General features: G+C 39.4%; 1 protein-coding gene across 3 annotated transcripts in view; it reads right to left on the bottom strand.

The window, feature by feature from the left end:
* MORN1 (MORN repeat containing 1) overlaps positions 1-21609 on the bottom strand; it is a 443783-nt gene that overhangs the window by 159052 nt on the left and 263122 nt on the right. The window lies entirely within an intron of this gene.

Here is a 21609-nt window from a genome sequence, read left to right as displayed (position 1 = left end):
GACATGAGTTCTCTTACTAGCTAGACAGACCCTGGTAAGCTCATTTTTTGCACAGTAGCCACAAAACCAGATATGGTGCAAAAATGAGTCTGGAGTCACTATCTGACTCTGGTCGGTGCATCAAAATTAATGAGAGGCTGTGCGGTTCCGGAAGGAATGCGGTTACAGATCTGGCTAGCATCTGGTTGAAGTGTGGCGTAAATGCACCCTAAGCTAGAAAAGCAGACCAACATACTTATATGAGATGATAAATAAATAAATAGACATCTAGCTTATTAGACAGACAGACATAAATATGAGACATAGGAAAAAGATAGATAAATAGATAGATAGATGGATAATAAGTGGATAGATAAGCAAAAAGATTATATAAATCAGTACACTGATTAAATAAGATATATAGACATGAGATAGATAGAAACAAAAGTTGCAGCACACCAAAGGCTTCCATAAATGTACAGGGTAAGGATTTATCACTACTACAGCTAACATATTTTTCGTAAAGACATAAAAGGCTAGACGTCATGCGTGTGCTAAATTTATTACAATTTTCAGCTGCAAACAGGTGTAAACTGCAGTTAAAATGTGCACTACCTCCGAGCTGGCGTAGATTTCAGTGAGGGCGCATGAGCATGTGCCGGGATTTATGTAAAGGTGAGCGTCTCTACATAAATCCAAAAATCTGTGTTTTGTGCAGAAACAATGCTGATTCTCCTGAGCACATCCGCTCAGATATGTCAGACTGTACACAGTTAAACTGTTGGAATTTTCAGGAGTCTACATGGTACTAATTTCTATTTTCTCTTCATTTTAGCATGTGGGAAAACACATCGCCGTTTGTAACACGTAATAATCTTATCAATGCAATAACAATTCCTTAAGGCAGTTAACAGATTTACTACATGGGGGTAAAAGCTATGTGAAAAATGTAAAGATCTGTAATTATTTGATAAAGATATGGAATTTCTTGCAGAATTACTTTATGACAGCTGCACCAAAGAATGTAAAAAATTAGCTTTATCGCAGAACTTTCACCACCAAGCACCAGAGTAAAACAATTCCTATAGATCTGAAATTATAACCAGGGTTTTAGCTTTACATTACCCCGCATGTGTACACGCATAAACTGTTATATAGTGTGGGAGATTAGCTCTGTAGAAATAGCAGCAAAATAGCAGTCAGAGACAGGAACATGGAGGTAACTTTTAAACACAGCTTCTTCTGTCTTTATTTTTCAGTAACAACACAAATACATCCTTCACACTCAAACACAAAACTAAACCCTGCTTGTCCAATGTTACCTATATAAATCTCTTTGTGGCTTACTACCAGCCACCTAGCACCATAGTCAACAAATGTGAAACTCACACAGTTTACAATGTCCCCCAAACTACAGATTCAATCGCTTTTCACAGGTGGTGGTTCCTCACTGCCTCACTTGCAGACTGACTCTCACCTAGTTTTAAAGCCCTTTTATGAGCTGTCTTAAGCACTTGTGCTGATTTGAGCTAAGGGAAGGGGATGAAAGGGGATGAAAGGCATCACTACCAAACTGCCTTTCATCATGTTAAAATCCTGGTGTATGATTAAGACAACTGTCGAAATGCGTCAGACCTATCCATTTGCCTCTTCTGGCTATGTGAACATGCTTTTAACGTCATATTGTAATAAATCAAGACGTTTTTGGATTGGGTAATCTGCTTGACATCTTTCTTTTTAACAGCATTTACCAAAAGTCCCTAGGAAGCTAGTCTCACCAATGATTTAAACTATTTTCTGGATGTAACTTAAATGGGCACTGTCAGATCTAAAAACTATTTATATGTGGTACATCTTTGCAAAACAATAGTTTTTCTAATACATTTCTTAATTTTTTTTTCACAATTTATTAAAGAAAACTGCCTTTGAAAATCCCAAATGTCATTTAAAGGAGTATTCTAACCACATAAATGTTTCCTTTGTCTAGTGGAGAGGTGGCAAATGTAAGATCAATGGAAATCTCAGCAGTCGGACCCCCAACAATCTGCGATTTCCAGTGAAAAGATAATGAAGCTAATATTTATCACCATTCCATTACATAGGTGATAAATGTTTGTGGCTAGAAAACCAATTTATTAACCACACAGTCCTTTCTATCTTTAGTACTAATGTCTATGAGCAGTGCTGGAAGGCAAAGGGAAGCCAAAAAATAACTGGCCACATTCAGCCTCTTGTCACAGTAGTGTGGAAGATAGTGGTCGGCACTTCCGTAGCTGGTGTTGGTGTGTGTGGCAAGAAGAAATCAATGTAAATTAAGAAAAGCCCAGCATTCCCCAGTTTTGCAGAAAAGGTGAATATTTATTCACATAGTGTCAGGTAACAGGACGCATTTCGGCAGGATGCTTTTCTCTGCTGTCTTCAGCAGAGGAAGACATCCCGCCAAAACATGTCCTGTTACCTGACAGAGCGGAGCTTGTGGAGTAAGGTACTGGAAGTCCCATATACTTGCACAGGACTTGAAACAAAAACCAATATTTTATATAAGGGTGTAGGAAAGGGTTAAAGGGGTACTCCGGCCCTAAGACATCTTATACCCTATCCAAAGGATAGGGGATAAGATGCCTGATCGCGGGGATCCCCCAGCTGGGGACCCCTGTGATCTTCCACGCCACACCCCGTTAGAATCAGCCCCCGGAGAGTGCTCCCTCTGGGTCCATATTAGTAACGTGTGCCAAGTTTCATGTTAATATCTTTAGCCATTTGGAAGTGATGCTGGAACATACACACACACATTGAGTGTTTATATATATATATATATATATATCTCTCACAGAAAAGAAAACGTCCGGCACTCGAGAAGATGCAGGTAAAACTTGTCAATGGCTTTATTCACACGCTTAGGCAGGACACAATCTGACGCGTTTCGCACACTCAGGTGCTTAGTCGTAGATAGACATACACTCAATAATGCGGGTTAAAATACACATGAGTTTGGTCACATGACCACATGAATCTTAATTAAAAACAGTTGGTTACAAAACATGGCATTGGGAATCATGATCACATTTAATCGTTCGGAGAGGGTTCACACAAGGATGCAAACAATGCGGCTTTAAATTTCACATTTTAAGTAACATTCAAATTTCAATCTTGAATGGTCTAAAGGCTAATCTACCAATACTACCGATATTCATATTGATTTAGAGGTACATATTTACCGAAATAAGCAATTTAAACTATATCTACACATCAAGATCCGAGATATTTTTATATATAAATCGATAACCGCATGATGTGCATCGCACCGTGTGAACATCCCCCTATAATTTGCGACAATTCAAAATTTATTATATGTGCACAAGAAACGAAGAATGCATATTAAATCGGAGACTAAACATACGTGATTAATAATAAATTGTAAACATCAACTATATTTTCTTATTCAATTTATGCACACGTTAACATTAAATCCAATCTTTTGTTTAATCCTTGCGGGAATCTTGTTCCCAAGAGGAACATCCAATGTGCCTCTCTATTGTATAATTTCTTTCTGAGATCGCCTCCCCTAGGTCCTAAGGTGACTTTTTCTACCCCCAATACTCGTAAATGGGTAGTGTCCCCTGAATGGGACTCTCTAAAGTGACGTGACAGCATGGACATGTTTGTCAAACTACTTTTAGCATCCGTAATATGTTTCCTAAACCTCACTTTTAATGAATTACCCGAGCATCCTACATATTGCAAATTACACGTAATACATGTTGCTACATATATAATGGATTTAGTATTACAATTGATATACTGATGTATATTGTATGTCCTATTTGTAGTGCAAGACGTTACAGTATTTGAATTTACCATGTGTGTACATGTGATGCATCTGGTATGACCACATTTGCGATTACCTATATTCCTCAACCAGTCTCGATCCTTTACACTTTCCTTTTGACTAATAAATAGACTGGGTGAGACTCTGGTTCCAATAGTGGGGCCTCTCCTGGACACAATAGAAATACCTTCTGATAATAAGTCTCTTAATATTGGGTCTGTTTCTAATACCGGAATATATCTATTTATTATTTTCTTAATCTGTCCAAATTGAGTACTGTATGAGGTCACGAAAAATGGTGGTCTATCTTTACTCGAATTTACATTTTCATTTTCGATTGTATTTTTGGCCAATTTGTCTCCAACCTTATATGAGTCCCTTCTATTCTGATGCCTACTGGAATAGGATACTAGTTCCTCGCGTCCCCGTCCTTCTATTCTTATTTCTGCTTTTTTTAGTATTTTTTCGCTATAACCCCTCTGCTCCAATCTAGTATGAAGTTCCTCTGCTGCAATTTTAAATTGTATCTCACTAGAGCAGTTACGTTTTATTCTACATAATTCGCCATAGGGAATATTATCCAGGACATGTCGTGGATGGCAGGAGGAGGCCAATAAAATGGAGTTAGAGGCTGTATCTTTTCTATAGGGGCGAATTTCTATGCCATCACTCCCACTAATCAACGAAATGTCCAAAAAATTAATTGTATTTTTATCAAAATGTGAGGTAAACCCCAAATTTAGGTTGTTGTTCCCAATATACTTAACAAATTCCGAAAATAGTGTCTCTGTACCCCTCCAAATTATCAATAAATCGTCTATGTAGCGACTGATCCAGTGTATGTTATCATAATATGGGTTTTTGTCACTGAAAATAAAAAGTTGCTCCCAGTGAAACATGTAGATATTTGCAAAAGACGGGGAATATTTGGCACCCATTGATGCTCCCCTGGTCTGCAGGTAGAAACCACCATCGAACACAAAGTAGTTGTGTTTAAGCAAAAACTCCGTGGCGATGGTGATAAATTCCCGCAGACCAGGGGAGTATGTGCTGAACTTTTCCATATGAATGGACAGGGCCTCGAGGCCTTTGGACCAGGGAATGCATGGATATAAGCCTACGACATCACAGGTTGCCCATGACAACTGCTCATCCCACACGATTTTTTCTAAGATATTGATCACATGCTTAGTATCTTGTGTGAACGTGGGGGTGATTTTAGTCAGGGGTTGGAGATGGTGATCCACCCACTCCCCAAGGCGCTCACCCAGCGACCCAATGCCAGCAACTATTGGCCGAAGGGGAGGTGGAAATACACCTTTGTGTACCTTGGGGAGTGAGTGGAACACTGGGGTAACTGGATTCTCTACAAATAGATATTCTTCCAGTTTTTTGTTAATTACCCCCAGTGCTACACCCTCTTCCAATATTTTCTTAAGTTCCATTTGGTACGTTTTAGTAGGGTCATTTTTTAGTTTACAGTAAGTTGATGTGTCTAATAACATATCCTCATTGAGTTGTTTGTATAACCCTGAATCCAGAACAATAATATTTCCACCTTTATCAGCATTACGTATTACGATAGATTTATTCTCAGATAATTCCTTCAATGCTATACGTTCATTTTTATTTAGATTATCATAAGCATTATTACGAGACACCTGTTCATTGAGTTTCATCGGTAGTATTGGTAGATTAGCCTTTAGACCATTCAAGATTGAAATTTGAATGTTACTTAAAATGTGAAATTTAAAGCCGCATTGTTTGCATCCTTGTGTGAACCCTCTCCGAACGATTAAATGTGATCATGATTCCCAATGCCATGTTTTGTAACCAACTGTTTTTAATTAAGATTCATGTGGTCATGTGACCAAACTCATGTGTATTTTAACCCGCATTATTGAGTGTATGTCTATCTACGACTAAGCACCTGAGTGTGCGAAACGCGTCAGATTGTGTCCTGCCTAAGCGTGTGAATAAAGCCATTGACAAGTTTTACCTGCATCTTCTCGAGTGCCGGACGTTTTCTTTTCTGTGAGAGTTCTACTAAGCCGGGAGCGGTACCGGTGTCCGCAGCACGAGATAGTGCAGCAAACGCGAGAGTGGTGAGCAGCCTGACCTTATCTGCATCAAACAGTTCCCGCATTGGAGTGCTCCCACCGCGTGGATTAACATGGCTGAATCTAATTTGGAAACGCCAAGGCTAGGACTGGGGGAACCTGTAACCGCTGATGTGAGTAATATGGACAAATATGGTCCGAGCAGAGATGCGAAAGCTCAAACAGTGTTCAATGATTTTGTAACAACCACGGTTAACGTGGTTCCCCCTGACATGCTTGCTATTACAAGACAGTTGGAGAATCTCATGATTAAAGAGACGAAGACCTGGTGGGATAATAAAGCTCTCACTACATATTTAGAAAAGAACATTGTTCCAAGGGGTCTCAGACTGAAAAAAAGACCCATAAAAACATACTCACAGGGATTCATTACCAAATGGGACTCCGCATTGCTGGATTGTTCAGCTAAACTTATGACATATATTGTGGAGGAGGAATCCCTGGAATTAGCCAGTATGCAGCAAGAAATGGAGGGCCTTAGGACCCAGCTGGCTATGTACAAAGAGCACAAGGATTTTGCCAGCGTGGAACAAGCTGCATTGGAGAAACTAGACAGTGTGGAAAACTCTATAATGGACATCAAAAAAAGTAAATTCCAAAGAGATATTTTGGACTACAATAAAGACCAAGTGTTCTCGTGGCATCTCAATAAAGGGGACAATCCAGACACACCGCGCTCTATTTTACGCACACCACGATCCAGATCCAAACGCAGAAATCATCCAAGGTCTCGATCTGCAAGGAAAGTGAGCTTTTCAGACCCTGAAAGTTCCCAAGAGGAAAACACAGGTGCACAATACTCATCAGTACAACAACAGAAAAAGAAATTAACATCGATTGCCGCACCATCTAAAGAACTTGGAGCCATTCCAAAAAACCGTCTGGGCCAGACCGACAGCCTAAAGGGTCAAAAGCAAGGAGAGCTGGACGCAAACATAGAAGAAAGAAGATATCCCCTGCGCTCGCTACTAGTTCCGAGATAAATCCGGTAATGAACTTATCTGCATGCATCTTATCTGCTGACCAAATTACTGTACTTGGTAAAGGACTGAATTTTGTGCCGACAAGTAAGTTTGAACTTTTTAATACCATACTAGATGTTAATAAATTGGCAAGAGGACTCACTCTCAAAAGACATTTTCACAAGGGGGTTATGAGTCATGAGGAGGGGGAACCTTCAGGTATAGTTGTGGAAGGATCAGTAGCGAGCGATGGTGATGAAGTTAATGTTAATGTTACTAATTTCAAGGATCAAAATGTATTATTACAGCTTACCTGCTTGCAGAAAGAAAATGCAATTGTCGATGATAGTCGGAATAATAACTACCGCTCGACCAACCCTGGTTTCTATCCTGTTGCCTCCCGTTCGGAGGCGCTGGATAGATTCCAGGAGTTGGTCGAGCGGGACCTAGTGAAACTCAATGAACAGGTGTCTCGTAATAATGCTTATGATAATCTAAATAAAAATGAACGTATAGCATTGAAGGAATTATCTGAGAATAAATCTATCGTAATACGTAATGCTGATAAAGGTGGAAATATTATTGTTCTGGATTCAGGGTTATACAAACAACTCAATGAGGATATGTTATTAGACACATCAACTTACTGTAAACTAAAAAATGACCCTACTAAAACGTACCAAATGGAACTTAAGAAAATATTGGAAGAGGGTGTAGCACTGGGGGTAATTAACAAAAAACTGGAAGAATATCTATTTGTAGAGAATCCAGTTACCCCAGTGTTCCACTCACTCCCCAAGGTACACAAAGGTGTATTTCCACCTCCCCTTCGGCCAATAGTTGCTGGCATTGGGTCGCTGGGTGAGCGCCTTGGGGAGTGGGTGGATCACCATCTCCAACCCCTGACTAAAATCACCCCCACGTTCACACAAGATACTAAGCATGTGATCAATATCTTAGAAAAAATCGTGTGGGATGAGCAGTTGTCATGGGCAACCTGTGATGTCGTAGGCTTATATCCATGCATTCCCTGGTCCAAAGGCCTCGAGGCCCTGTCCATTCATATGGAAAAGTTCAGCACATACTCCCCTGGTCTGCGGGAATTTATCACCATCGCCACGGAGTTTTTGCTTAAACACAACTACTTTGTGTTCGATGGTGGTTTCTACCTGCAGACCAGGGGAGCATCAATGGGTGCCAAATATTCCCCGTCTTTTGCAAATATCTACATGTTTCACTGGGAGCAACTTTTTATTTTCAGTGACAAAAACCCATATTATGATAACATACACTGGATCAGTCGCTACATAGACGATTTATTGATAATTTGGAGGGGTACAGAGACACTATTTTCGGAATTTGTTAAGTATATTGGGAACAACAACCTAAATTTGGGGTTTACCTCACATTTTGATAAAAATACAATTAATTTTTTGGACATTTCGTTGATTAGTGGGAGTGATGGCATAGAAATTCGCCCCTATAGAAAAGATACAGCCTCTAACTCCATTTTATTGGCCTCCTCCTGCCATCCACGACATGTCCTGGATAATATTCCCTATGGCGAATTATGTAGAATAAAACGTAACTGCTCTAGTGAGATACAATTTAAAATTGCAGCAGAGGAACTTCATACTAGATTGGAGCAGAGGGGTTATAGCGAAAAAATACTAAAAAAAGCAGAAATAAGAATAGAAGGACGGGGACGCGAGGAACTAGTATCCTATTCCAGTAGGCATCAGAATAGAAGGGACTCATATAAGGTTGGAGACAAATTGGCCAAAAATACAATCGAAAATGAAAATGTAAATTCGAGTAAAGATAGACCACCATTTTTCGTGACCTCATACAGTACTCAATTTGGACAGATTAAGAAAATAATAAATAGATATATTCCGGTATTAGAAACAGACCCAATATTAAGGGACTTATTATCAGAAGGTATTTCTATTGTGTCCAGGAGAGGCCCCACTATTGGAACCAGAGTCTCACCCAGTCTATTTATTAGTCAAAAGGAAAGTGTAAAGGATCGAGACTGGTTGAGGAATATAGGTAATCGCAAATGTGGTCATACCAGATGCATCACATGTACACACATGGTAAATTCAAATACTGTAACGTCTTGCACTACAAATAGGACATACAATATACATCAGTATATCAATTGTAATACTAAATCCATTATATATGTAGCAACATGTATTACGTGTAATTTGCAATATGTAGGATGCTCGGGTAATTCATTAAAAGTGAGGTTTAGGAAACATATTACGGATGCTAAAAGTAGTTTGACAAACATGTCCATGCTGTCACGTCACTTTAGAGAGTCCCATTCAGGGGACACTACCCATTTACGAGTATTGGGGGTAGAAAAAGTCACCTTAGGACCTAGGGGAGGCGATCTCAGAAAGAAATTATACAATAGAGAGGCACATTGGATGTTCCTCTTGGGAACAAGATTCCCGCAAGGATTAAACAAAAGATTGGATTTAATGTTAACGTGTGCATAAATTGAATAAGAAAATATAGTTGATGTTTACAATTTATTATTAATCACGTATGTTTAGTCTCCGATTTAATATGCATTCTTCGTTTCTTGTGCACATATAATAAATTTTGAATTGTCGCAAATTATAGGGGGATGTTCACACGGTGCGATGCACATCATGCGGTTATCGATTTATATATAAAAATATCTCGGATCTTGATGTGTAGATATAGTTTAAATTGCTTATTTCGGTAAATATGTACCTCTAAATCAATATGAATATCGGTAGTATTGGTAGATTAGCCTTTAGACCATTCAAGATTGAAATTTGAATGTTACTTAAAATGTGAAATTTAAAGCCGCATTGTTTGCATCCTTGTGTGAACCCTCTCCGAACGATTAAATGTGATCATGATTCCCAATGCCATGTTTTGTAACCAACTGTTTTTAATTAAGATTCATGTGGTCATGTGACCAAACTCATGTGTATTTTAACCCGCATTATTGAGTGTATGTCTATCTACGACTAAGCACCTGAGTGTGCGAAACGCGTCAGATTGTGTCCTGCCTAAGCGTGTGAATAAAGCCATTGACAAGTTTTACCTGCATCTTCTCGAGTGCCGGACGTTTTCTTTTCTGTGAGAGTTCTACTAAGCCGGGAGCGGTACCGGTGTCCGCAGCACGAGATAGTGCAGCAAACGCGAGAGTGGTGAGCAGCCTGACCTTATCTGCATATATATATATATATATATATAGATAGATAGATAGATAGATAGATAGATTAGATCTTTATTGTTAATACTAACATTTACTAAAATTTACACACAACCATATATTTTCTGCTTTTGTTATTTGGCATGCCATAGCTTGTCAGTGAAACAAGTTTTTTACATTGGCTCTCAGTATAGACACAAGCAAGTTTTCTACATTTGGCAAACCCCAGAGAAAAAAATATATAGTGCTGCAATTTCAGCGTGGAAGCGTCTCTTCAAAGTGGACTTCTTGGAGTGTATGATCGTGAACTTTACAGCATTTACAGCTGAGAACCTTAAATTACACTATGGTGTTTCATTAAGTTAAAAATCCATCTTTCTCCATGAAAGGTCTTTATTTTCTAATTGCGATACATTAGATGAGAGTTAAGTATTTTACAGCTACAAGGGCATTCCATCTCACCATTAGCTTTAGCTGAGGTAGCACTATTAATGCTTTGGGCAATGACTAGGAACCAAATTGCTTGCAGCATAATTGTAATTTCTTAATGCACTCAAAAGTCCAAGGAGATGTGAGAATTTCTTACTATTTATTTCTAGTTCATAATGGTACAAAAAAAAAGAAGTTGCAGAGAATTATATTGGTTTCAGGGTTTTTTCTTTAGCAATTACTCATTACCATTTAGGTTTATTACAATAATGTAACAATTTGTTAATGTAGTTATGGTGGAATGGACAAAACTAGCAGAGTATTTTTTATGTTTTGGGGGAGTTACATGATGGCATTCAGTGCAATTACATCAGATGGCCTTTCTGACTACTTTGTCTCCAGCCCTTTCCGTCTTTTCCTGGACATTCATCTCAGCAGAATGATGATCAAATAAAATGGAATTCTATTTGATCAGTACTCATCTTAGATGAGCATTAAAGAGGGGACTGAAGACCAAGTCACCAGGGAGACTGTCTGACATAACTGCCTATGAACAACACTAAGCATTTTCCTATGTACTGTAATACATGCAAGCTGCAGAACATACTTGGTGCAATTGTTTTCATTAAAAATAAAATTCCTTTAATCTCTATTATTTTTCCTTTTAGAACAATATATATTGACATTTATTCTATCCACAAGTCAATGGGTTTTAATCCCCTACGATTTTTTTTCCACCGTATTTATTAAGGTTTCCCTACATTTAGCATTTTTCCCTACATTTTGCTTGTTTTATACCTGCTCTGATCTGTCTGGTTTTCCTCAGCTCAAATCCACCACATTTTCTGTGGAAACCTTAGTAAATATGTTGGGTTTTTGAGAAAATGCCGGTAACACGCCCCTTTTCTGTGACCGTGCCCCCTTTTCGGGTTTTCCCTGTAAAATGGAGAGTTGGTCGGGCTTTTTTTTATTTCTTGCGCAGACAGAATTTTGGCACAATGGGACAGAATTCTGGTGCACAATCCGGCGCAGACAGAATTTCTGGCACACAACCCGACAAAACATGTCGGGTTTACAATAGTAAATCAGGGCCAATGTCTCCACTCAAAAACTCATTTCACAATATACACACACACACCAAAAAAAGGGTTCCCCAGAATCGCTCAATGTTATAGTTTGGATAGAATCTTTTAAACCTCCCAACAGCTATCACCCATTCGAATGTATATGCGGTATTCACTCCAAATATAGCATTTGTTCCTTTCGGGACCTCTATTGATTTCCATTGACGTAACAACAATAACTTCACTAAGGTGCAAATTTTGCAAGAGTTACCTATCTTTTGAGGGAACATTATTTTTTCCTAAAAAATATTATTTTTAAGTTAAATTAAAGAATATTAATTATTGAAAAGGTGTCTGTTGCCTTTAAGTGACAGAAGGAACATGCACGTGCACCCTAAGGGCCAGGGCCAGAACTGCAGAGGGAGAATGAGCAGCAGCATAGCAGTGGTGGATAGAAGCAGGCAGCATGGAAACCAGGGACATGGAGGGAACCGGTAATGAGGGTAAGCGGAAGAAGGACCACTGGCATCACAAAGACATCTTGATGCAGGAGGGTCTTATCCCTAACGATTTTACAAGGATTGCAAAAGCTTGTGATTCTAAGAAAGTATAATATCTTCCCATACCCATTGAAATCATACAACTTTGACTAGAGTTAGTTTTGGTGAGACATATGGTTGCCCTAAAAAACAGATTTCTCACAGCTTAGACTCTCTAAAGTAGAAGTGTTACGTGGTTCGGCCATGTGAAGCTCTCGGATACTTTAATGTCATTTCATGGAATAGAAATTAGAGCATCATTAAGCGTGTTATGCCAGTGAAGACAATGTCAGAAAATGCCTTTAATTGGACCATTATTATTTAATGACTTGTAAATTGTGGCTCTTGATACCTTCAGTATATGGAGATCTTTATACAATTAGATGAAATTACTAAGTATTTTATTGTCGCTTTCTATGTAACCTATTCTAAAAGTCAAAAAGACCATCCAATGTGACAATGTAAACTGCTGTGTGTCTGTTTAGAAGTTATATACGCCTTCTTTAGTAATTGGGAAGAAAACCTCACTAGAAATACAAGATTTTATACAATTAACCACGTGTGAACCAAATACTATAGTTGTAAATTGTTAATTTTCTTTGTTAAACAGGTAAGTAGGAACCTAAAACATTGCATTTAAAGGAGTTATCCACTAAAAGGGGATTTTAGTACATACCTGGCAGGCAGTAATGGACATGTTTAGGAAGGGTATGCGCTTGTCTTAGAGCTAAATGGCTATGTTGTGAGATTACCATAACACTGTGGCTAGCTTTTTGTGAACTGGTATTTCCTGTTTGACTTTTCTTTTTTTGACTACAAATCCCACAATACCATTTTCCTCCCTCCCCACCCATTGAAACAAAAGACCTGTGGTTTTCAATCAGGGTGCCTACAGTTGTTGCATTAGTTGCACATTGATCCCTCCACCCATTGAAGCAGACAGGCTCCCTGTCATCAGCTGACTAGTGATGTCAGGTCTTGGCCACATTGCAAGCTGGGAAAAATCTGAGACAACAGTAATTTTGTAAGCTGTTAAAAATAAATATTGGGGTGAAAATCACAGAAGAATTGTGAGAAAACCGTCACACACAGGTACAGACACTATATTATGAACTACACTAACTTTACAGCTCCTGTAGCATAATCAAATAAAAAAAAATCCTGGAATACCCCTTTAAAGCCTAAGCAGTATTGTCCTCCAGCTCTACATGACTACTAAACAGCAGGACCCGTGGTTGTGGCTGATCCTGTCCAGAGTTCCTGATCCCTATATTCCCTTTGTTACTGATCTGACTTGTGGTGGCTTGACCCCTGCTTATGAACAGGCCCTGGCCTGCTGAATTTCTACTATGCTGCATTTCTGGTAGGGAATAGGGCGGTCCTGTTCTCACCCAGATCACTGTCCCTATCTACTTTGACAATCTGCCCTAGGTAGCAGACTCTCAACTTGGTGCCAGTCCATGTGCTGGACTAAAGTACATAAGCATCACAAGTCAAAAGAACAAATAGAACACAGTACAGAGGTCAGGAATCAACTCAGGACACAATGGGTTAGCCAAAGTGCAAACCAGGGAGCACAATACAGTAAACAGATAGACAAACAAAGCTGAGTCAAACAGGCCAGAGTCAAAACCAGAAAGTAATGCAGCACCAAAATATTAAGCGAAAGGGAAGCTAAAGCAAACAAAAGTCAAACCAAACACACAACAAGGCAGAAAGTCAGAGAAACATATGAGGCAAAAGCAGATAGAAAGCTGGAGACAGTGGTATGAGTTGTAATCACAAGAAATAGGCAGAAGCAGACTAAAGCCTTATAAAGACCAGCTCAGGAGACTGCGGTTGCCAGAGCTGAATGATCCTGTTTGGTCAGAGTAAAGCACTAGAAGCCTGGCTAGGTGCAATCGTTACAGCTACCCTCCTGGATTTACCCTTGCTTGTCCTGTCTGTTTCTTAATTTAGTACTTTGCTCCCCTCTAGGTTTTGACTCTTTGGCTTGTCCCTAGTTTACTCTGGTGTCTGCTAATTTTGCACCCTTCTTCTTGTGTGTTGCTGACCTGGCTCATGCACTTAGCGAAATGTAGGGACCGTGGTTGAAGCAAGTCTGAAAAAACTGCTTTAGGTTGAGTATTGCTTAGCTTGCATAGTTTTTCTAGTTGGGCAAATTTCTAATTACATTTTGTCTACTTTCTTCAAGGAGTATTCAGCTATTTGCATTTGGCGACATGAAACCATATTAAAGAAAAGACTGTTTGCCTAACCCAGGGGTCAGCCTGCTAAGTCTGGTCCTGAATTTAGTTTTACAGGGCTGAGAATTGAATATTGAGCAGCCTTATATGACAAAGCTTGCACCCTGCACTGATGCAACCTAGTCAGATGGACCTTTCACAATACAAAATCATCATTCCTGTGGAATAAAACTTAAATTTTACATGAAAAGAATGACTATTGTATAATGCAAGAAAAGAGCAAAAAGGATTCATTTACAACAATTACTTTCAATGTTGTTCTGACTGATGTTTGCAGTTCACAAATTGAGATTTTTCTTCCTTTTTTTTTCTTCAATTGTCAAGTCAACTTCCGATGGACCCGGTAGGTGACAAGAAGGGGATTATTACTTATTATTTCTTATGTTGTAAGGAGGAGAAGATACTGGGTTTACAGCACATAACTGACAGCTCTGACACAGACTCGCTGAAATAGAAGTTTCAATGGAGTTTCATACTTTTAATGAGGTTGCTGAGTAATAAGGTTGAACTAGTAAAGCAATACAATCACCGGGAAAAATCTACTAGGAAAAAGAAAAAATAAATGGGTATGAAGCTTGTAGATTTGTGAAATTGTAATAAATTGCTGAAGATTTTATATACTACTACAGCCATATGAACAACTCAAAATCAATTGAAGAAAATACTTAGAACTTGGGCACTTACATAGTTTACTTAGAAGTGGTCTGTTTCTCATGATGAATGCAATGCCCAACACATTCACCGATGTAAAGATCTGGGCTCTGGAGTGGCCAGTCCACAGTTCTGAGAACACCGGCAGCTTCTTTCTTTGATAAATAAAGTCTTGATCTTAACAGCAGGCAATTGGCATCATCTTCTTTTTTTACTCAAACATTTTCCAAAGAGTATTGTATCATGCATTAAAGGGGTACTCCGGTGGAATAATTATTATTTTTTTAAATGTACTGGTGCCTGAAAGTTAAATAGAATTGTAAATGACTTCTATTAACCCCTTAACGACCACGGACATAAATATACGTCCTGGTTTGGCGGGACTTCGTGCAGCAGGACGTACATTTACGCATCGGAACGGTGCTCGCGTCATACTCGGCAGGTTCCGGCAGCGCGATCAATTCAGTGCGGTACTTTGAATGGATGATCATCCAGCATGGCGGCCGGAGGTCCCCTCACCTTTCTCCTGCTGTCTCCCGGGTCTTCTGCTCTGGTCTGAGATCGAGCAGACCAGAGCAGAAGATCGCCGATAACACTGTGGGGACATAAAAAGTGTAAAAAAAAAAAGTTGAAAAATGTTAAAATAAAAAGTAAAAAAAAAAAAGGGAAAAATCCAATCCCCCAATAAAAATGAAAATTGTCGTCAGTTTTTCCCCTTTTACCCCCAAAAAGCGTAAACATTTTTTTTTTTATAAACATATGTGGTATCGCCGCGTGTTTAAATGTCCGAACTATCAAAATATAATTTTAATTATCCTGTACGCTGAATGGCGTAAACATTAAAAATAAAAAAAGTTAAAAATAAAAAGAGTCCAAAAATGCAGCTTTTTTGTCTTGTCCACAGTGCTCTCTGCCGACACCTGATGCCCGTATCTGCGTTCAGAGCAGGAGAAAATCCCCATAGCAAACCTCTACTGCTCTGGACAGTTCCTGACATGGACAGAGGTGTCAGCAGAGAGGTGTCAGCAGAGAGCAATTTAAAAAGAAAATAATTTCCTCTGTAACATACAGCCGCTAAAAAGTACTGGAAGGGTAAAGATTTTTTTTATAGAAATCATTTACAAATCTATTTAACTTTCTGGCACCACTTGATTTAAAAAAAAAAAATTCCACCAGAGTACCCCTTTAACCCCCTAACGACAATGGACATTAATGTACGTCATGGTGCCATGGTACTTAACGCAGCCAGGAACCCGCCGGTAATGGCGGATATCCACGATCGCGTGGATGTCCGCCATTAACCCCTCAGATGCTTTGATCAATGCAGATCATGGTATCTGTGGCTGTGCGGTACTTTAAATGGATGATCGGATCACCCGCAGCGCTGCTGGGGGGATCCGATCATCCAGCATGGCAGTGGGAGGTCCCCTCACCTGTCTCCGGCTGTCTCCCAGGGTCTTCTGCTGTGGTCTGAGATCGAGCAGTATTGACCCACAGAATAAAGAAAACATGTCATTTTTACCTTACACACCTTGTACAGCGTGAAAACAAAACCTTCCAAAATTTGCTAAATTGCGGTTTTCTTTTTAATTTTCCTACATAAATAATATTTGTTTGGTTGTGCCGTAAATTTTATGGTAAAATAAGTGACGTAATTAAAAAGTACAATTGGTGACGCAATAAACAAGCCCTCATATGGGTCTGTGGATGGAAATATAAAAAAGTTATGAGGAGGAAAAAACGAAAATGTAAAAATAAAATTGGTCTGGGCTTGGTCTTTAAAGGGGTAGTCCAGTGGTGAAAAACTTATCCCCTATCCTAAGGATAGGGGATAAGTTTGAGATCGCGGGGGGTCCGGCCGCTGGGGCCCCCTGCGATCTCTCTGTACGGGGGCCTGGCTCTCCGGCCAGATAGCGGGTGTCGACCCCCGCACGAAGCGGCGGCCGACACGCCCCCTCAATACATCTCAATGGCAGAGCCGGAGATTGCCGAAGGCAGCGCTTCGGCTCTGCCATAGAGTTGTATTGAGGGGGCATGTCGGCCGCCGCTTCGTGCGGAGGTCGACACGCCCCCTTCCCGCGGGCTGTCAGTGCTCCGTACAGGAGATCGCGGGGGGCCCCTGCGGTCGGACCCCCCGCGATCTACAACTTATCCCCTATCCTTAGGATAGGGGATAAGTTGTTCCCCTCTGAGTCACCACTGGACTACTCCTTTAAGGGGTTAAAGAATCAACATTCATGACGCCTAACATTGAAAACAAGTCACAAACTGGAAATATTGGTATACATCCAAAACCTGCACCAAATGTCGACCATGCTTGACTGATGGCCATACACAAGGTACAAAGAGTTTGCTGAGACAAAAGATTGTCAACAAAAGAAGAATGTCAACATATCCAATCATTTAGTTCTAAGAGTAGATAAGATGCCACCAGAGGTATCTAGCCGCAGCCTCCATCTCTTGCTTCATTCAAAACATATGCATGATCAGCAAAGCTGAATATGTGTCTGTATATGGAGGAGTCAGAAGAATAGCTGTCAGCCATTGGCCAACATCTATCTAAAGTGTATGGTCATCTTCTCATACTTCTTGTGTATGGTCATACTTGTAATTTCAGATGTCTAGTATCGGTGGAAACTGTCTTTTGTCTAGTCCCTCGTCTCAATAACCTAGAAAAACAAGGACGTAGTGCAATAAAACCAAGAAGAGCATGTAAATGAATAGTGTTATCCCACTTACCACAGTGGGTTGTGTAACCCATACATAACAATGGTAAAGGTGTGTAAGGTAAACCAAAGGTGGGATCTGCAGCCTTCCTGTCCCAAATGATAGCAGAAACACACTGCACAAAGGTAGACTGACCGGAATCACCAAATGGAGTAAAACAGTAGCTTTATTGGATCATAAATGGTCTAATATAGCTACTCTTTTACTCTTTGTGCTGGTTCCGGTCAGTGCAGATTAATTCCTGTCTACCTTTGTAAAGTGCTATTCTCAGTAATGGCTTAATTTTACATTATAATGACCTCAATCCGGTATAGGCCGCAGATCCTGTTTGCTGATAGCAACAAGGACCTGCCAGGTATAAAGCACGCTCAGCCCCTGAGCGTGCTTCACATATCGGGAGCCGACACAGGACGTAAATATATGTCCTGCGGCGTTAAAGGGGTATTCTGGTGGAAAACTATTTATTTTAAATCAACTGGTGCAAGAAAGTTATACAGATTTGTAAATTACTGATTTTTTTTACTATTAAAAATCAGCTGCTGTTTACTACAGAGAAAGTTCTTTTCTTTTTGAATTTCTTTTCTGTCTTTCCACAGTGCTCTCTGCTGACACCTCTGTCCATGTCAGGAACTGTCCAGAGCAGGAGCATATTCCCATAGCAAACTTATCCTGCTCTGGACAGTTCCTGACATGGACAGAGGTGTCAGCAGAGAGCGCTTTCATGTATCAAGTCTGCCATCCTTCTTCCTGGTGGTGGGCTAATGCATGTGCACGCTAGCTTTTTGTTTTGTTTTAAGCTGATATGGTATGAAGGGCTTACAGGCGACCAAACTTGGGCCTAAGGTAGCTTTGGTTCAGTGTGTATATGTTAGTATGTATAAGTTTGTGTGTAAGTTGGTTGGGAGGAGTGCTAGGTGGGGAGGGTGTATTTGTGGGTGGTGGTGTTTTGCTTTTCTTTTGGGGACCTGACATGGGTCAGTTAGGGACAGGACTTTGTGTACGAACGGTATGGACTCTGACCCATGTGCAGGAGGAGTGGTGTGGGAGAGGGTACAGTTTTAGTGTAGGGATTTTGGGAGGGTTTTCTATTGTTTTTGTAGGTTTTCTGTAGTGTATATATATATATATATATATATATATATATATTTATTTTTAGTTAAATACTATATTATTATATTCATGTGATTTTGTATGTATATTGTTTATATATTTTTTTTTTATATTACAGCATTACAGTAGTTATGGCAGTCGGACCAGTTATTATGTTACATGATTTACGTGGTTTATTTGAGTTTATTATGTTGTTGCATTGTTTATTTGAGTTTATTTGGTCTAGTGGTGTTTTTTTATTTATTTATTTATTTTTTTTGTAGCCAATTAGTGCTAAATTTTATGTTTATGTTTATATTTTGCTAAGCCAAGTTGTGCTTTTTATTTTTATTTTTTTAATTTTTTTATTTATTTTAATTTATTTTTTTTTCTTCTTGTTGTGTTTGCCAAATATGGATGGTTTTGAGTTGTAGCCAGGTAGTGCTAAATTTTATTTTCATATTTTGATAAGCCAAGTGCTACTTTAATGTTCATTTTTGGTATGCGTGTGAGTGTGTTGTTTGGTTCGGTTAGGTGGGTTGGCATATTTTAGGTTTTTGTAAAGCTGGGCTGGCCGGTTAGGCAGGGTTTTGTATAAGTTTTGCGTGCTGTGGAGCGCTGTGGACAGACAGAAATGAATTAAAAAAGAAAACTTTCTCTGCAGTAAACAGCAGCTGATAAGTACTGGAAGGATTAAGACTTTTTAATAGAAATAATTTACACATCTGTTTAACTTTCTGGCACTTGTTGATTTAAAAAAAAAACTGTTTTTTGCCAGAGTACCCCTTTAAGTAGTGTTACTATGAAGGTGACCGTTTTGGTGGTCTACATGGTCTTGCACAGTCACTAAGAGTGCAACATTTTTTGAACTCCAGTTTTGGAAACTCCTGTTCATTGCATTACTACAGGGTGGGCCATTTATATGGCTACACCTTAAAAAAAATGGGAATGGTTGGTGATATTAACTTCCTGTTTGTGGCACATTAGTATATGTGAGGGGGGAAACTTTTCAAGATGGGTGGTGACCATGGTGGCCATTTTGAAGTCGGCCATTTTGAATCCAACTTTTGTTTTTTCAGTAGGAAGAATATCATGTGACACATCAAGCTTATTGGGAATTTCACAAGAAAAACAATGATGTGCTTGGTTTTAACATAACGTTATTCTTTCATGAGTTATTTACAAGTTTCTGACCATTTACAAAATGTGTTCAATGTGCTGCCCATTGAGTTGGATTGTCAATGCAACCCTCTTCTCCCACTCTTCATACACTGATAGCAACACCGCAGGAGAAATGCTAGCACAGGCTTCCAGTATCCGTAGTTTCAGGTGCTGCAGAATGGGCAAAACAAAAATTGGAACAGGACCCTCAGTTTACGCAGAAGATTTTGTTCAGTGATAAGGCAAACTTTTATGTGAATGGTGAAGTTAACAAACAAAACCACCGCTATTGGTCTGACACTAACCCACATTGGATAGATCCCTCCAAGACTGTTGGAACACAAAAATTGATGGTATGGTGTGGTATATGGGATACAAAGATAGTGGGGCCCATTCTTCATCAATGGAAACCTCAAGGCCACTGGATATGCAAAATTGCTACATGATGATGTGTTTCCCTCTTTATGCACTGAAGCTGGCACGTTCCCTGAGTTTTTCCAGAAAGATGGTGCACCATCACATTATGGGTGTCAGGTCCGAGCATTCCTAGATGAACAGTTTCCTGGAATGTGGATTGGTCGTCGTGGGCCAGTTGAATGGCCCCCAAGGTCTCCCGATCTGACCCCCTTAGACTTTTATCTTTGGGGTCATCTAAAGGCAATTGTCTATGCTGTGAAGATACGAGATGTGCAGCACCTGAAACTACGGATACTGGAAGCCTGTGCTAGCATTTCTCCTGTGGCGTTGCTATCAGTTTGTTAAGAGTGGGAGAAGAGGGTTGCATTGACAATCCAACACAATGGGCAGCACATTGAACACATTTTATAAGTGGTCAGAAACTTGTAAATAACTCATGAAAGAATAAAGTTACCTTAAAACCAAGCACATCATTGTTTTTCTTGTGAAATTCCCAATAAGTTTGATGTGTCACATGACCCTCTTCCTATTGAAAAAACAAAAGTTGGATTCAAAATGGCCGACTTCAAAATGGCCACCATGGTCACCACCCATCTTGAAAAGTTTCCCCCCTCACATATACTAATGTACCACAAACAGGAAGTTAATATCACCAATCATTCCCATTTTATTAAGGTGTATCCATATAAATGGCCCACTCTGTATATTAGTGTTGGATGTTTTTGCACTATGTTTGGTTAAATATATATTTCGTAAACTTTATCTGAATAATCTACACCTAACGGTCGCATTGACTTAAATATTAATGACAAAGCAAGAATGTATTAGACCAGGCTCACTTCTACAAATCACAACCGATCCAAGCGTACCACAAAAACTCCCCACCCTAGGAGTGAGAAAATACTGAAAATAATATAAAAGTAGAGCTCAAATATTACTGGACACACAAATAAATGTATTAAAATACATAAACACCGGTCAGTATATCATCCATATAGTCTTGGAAACGTTGGTAGAATTGTATTCTAGGGATGAGTGAATCTGACTAATCCAAATTCGTTCCAAATTTCAGGAAAAATTTGATTAACAACGAATGCGAATATCGCCATGATTCAATCGCACGAATCACTTCATTAAACTACATTTAGAGCGGTCCAGGCTCCAGGGCATCTAAAATGGCAGATCCACATGGGA

This window comes from Hyla sarda, chromosome 10, assembly GCF_029499605.1.
Source record: "Hyla sarda isolate aHylSar1 chromosome 10, aHylSar1.hap1, whole genome shotgun sequence".
NCBI classification, from domain to species: Eukaryota; Metazoa; Chordata; class Amphibia; order Anura; family Hylidae; genus Hyla; species Hyla sarda.
This window is presented reverse-complemented; position numbering and strand designations above follow the sequence as displayed.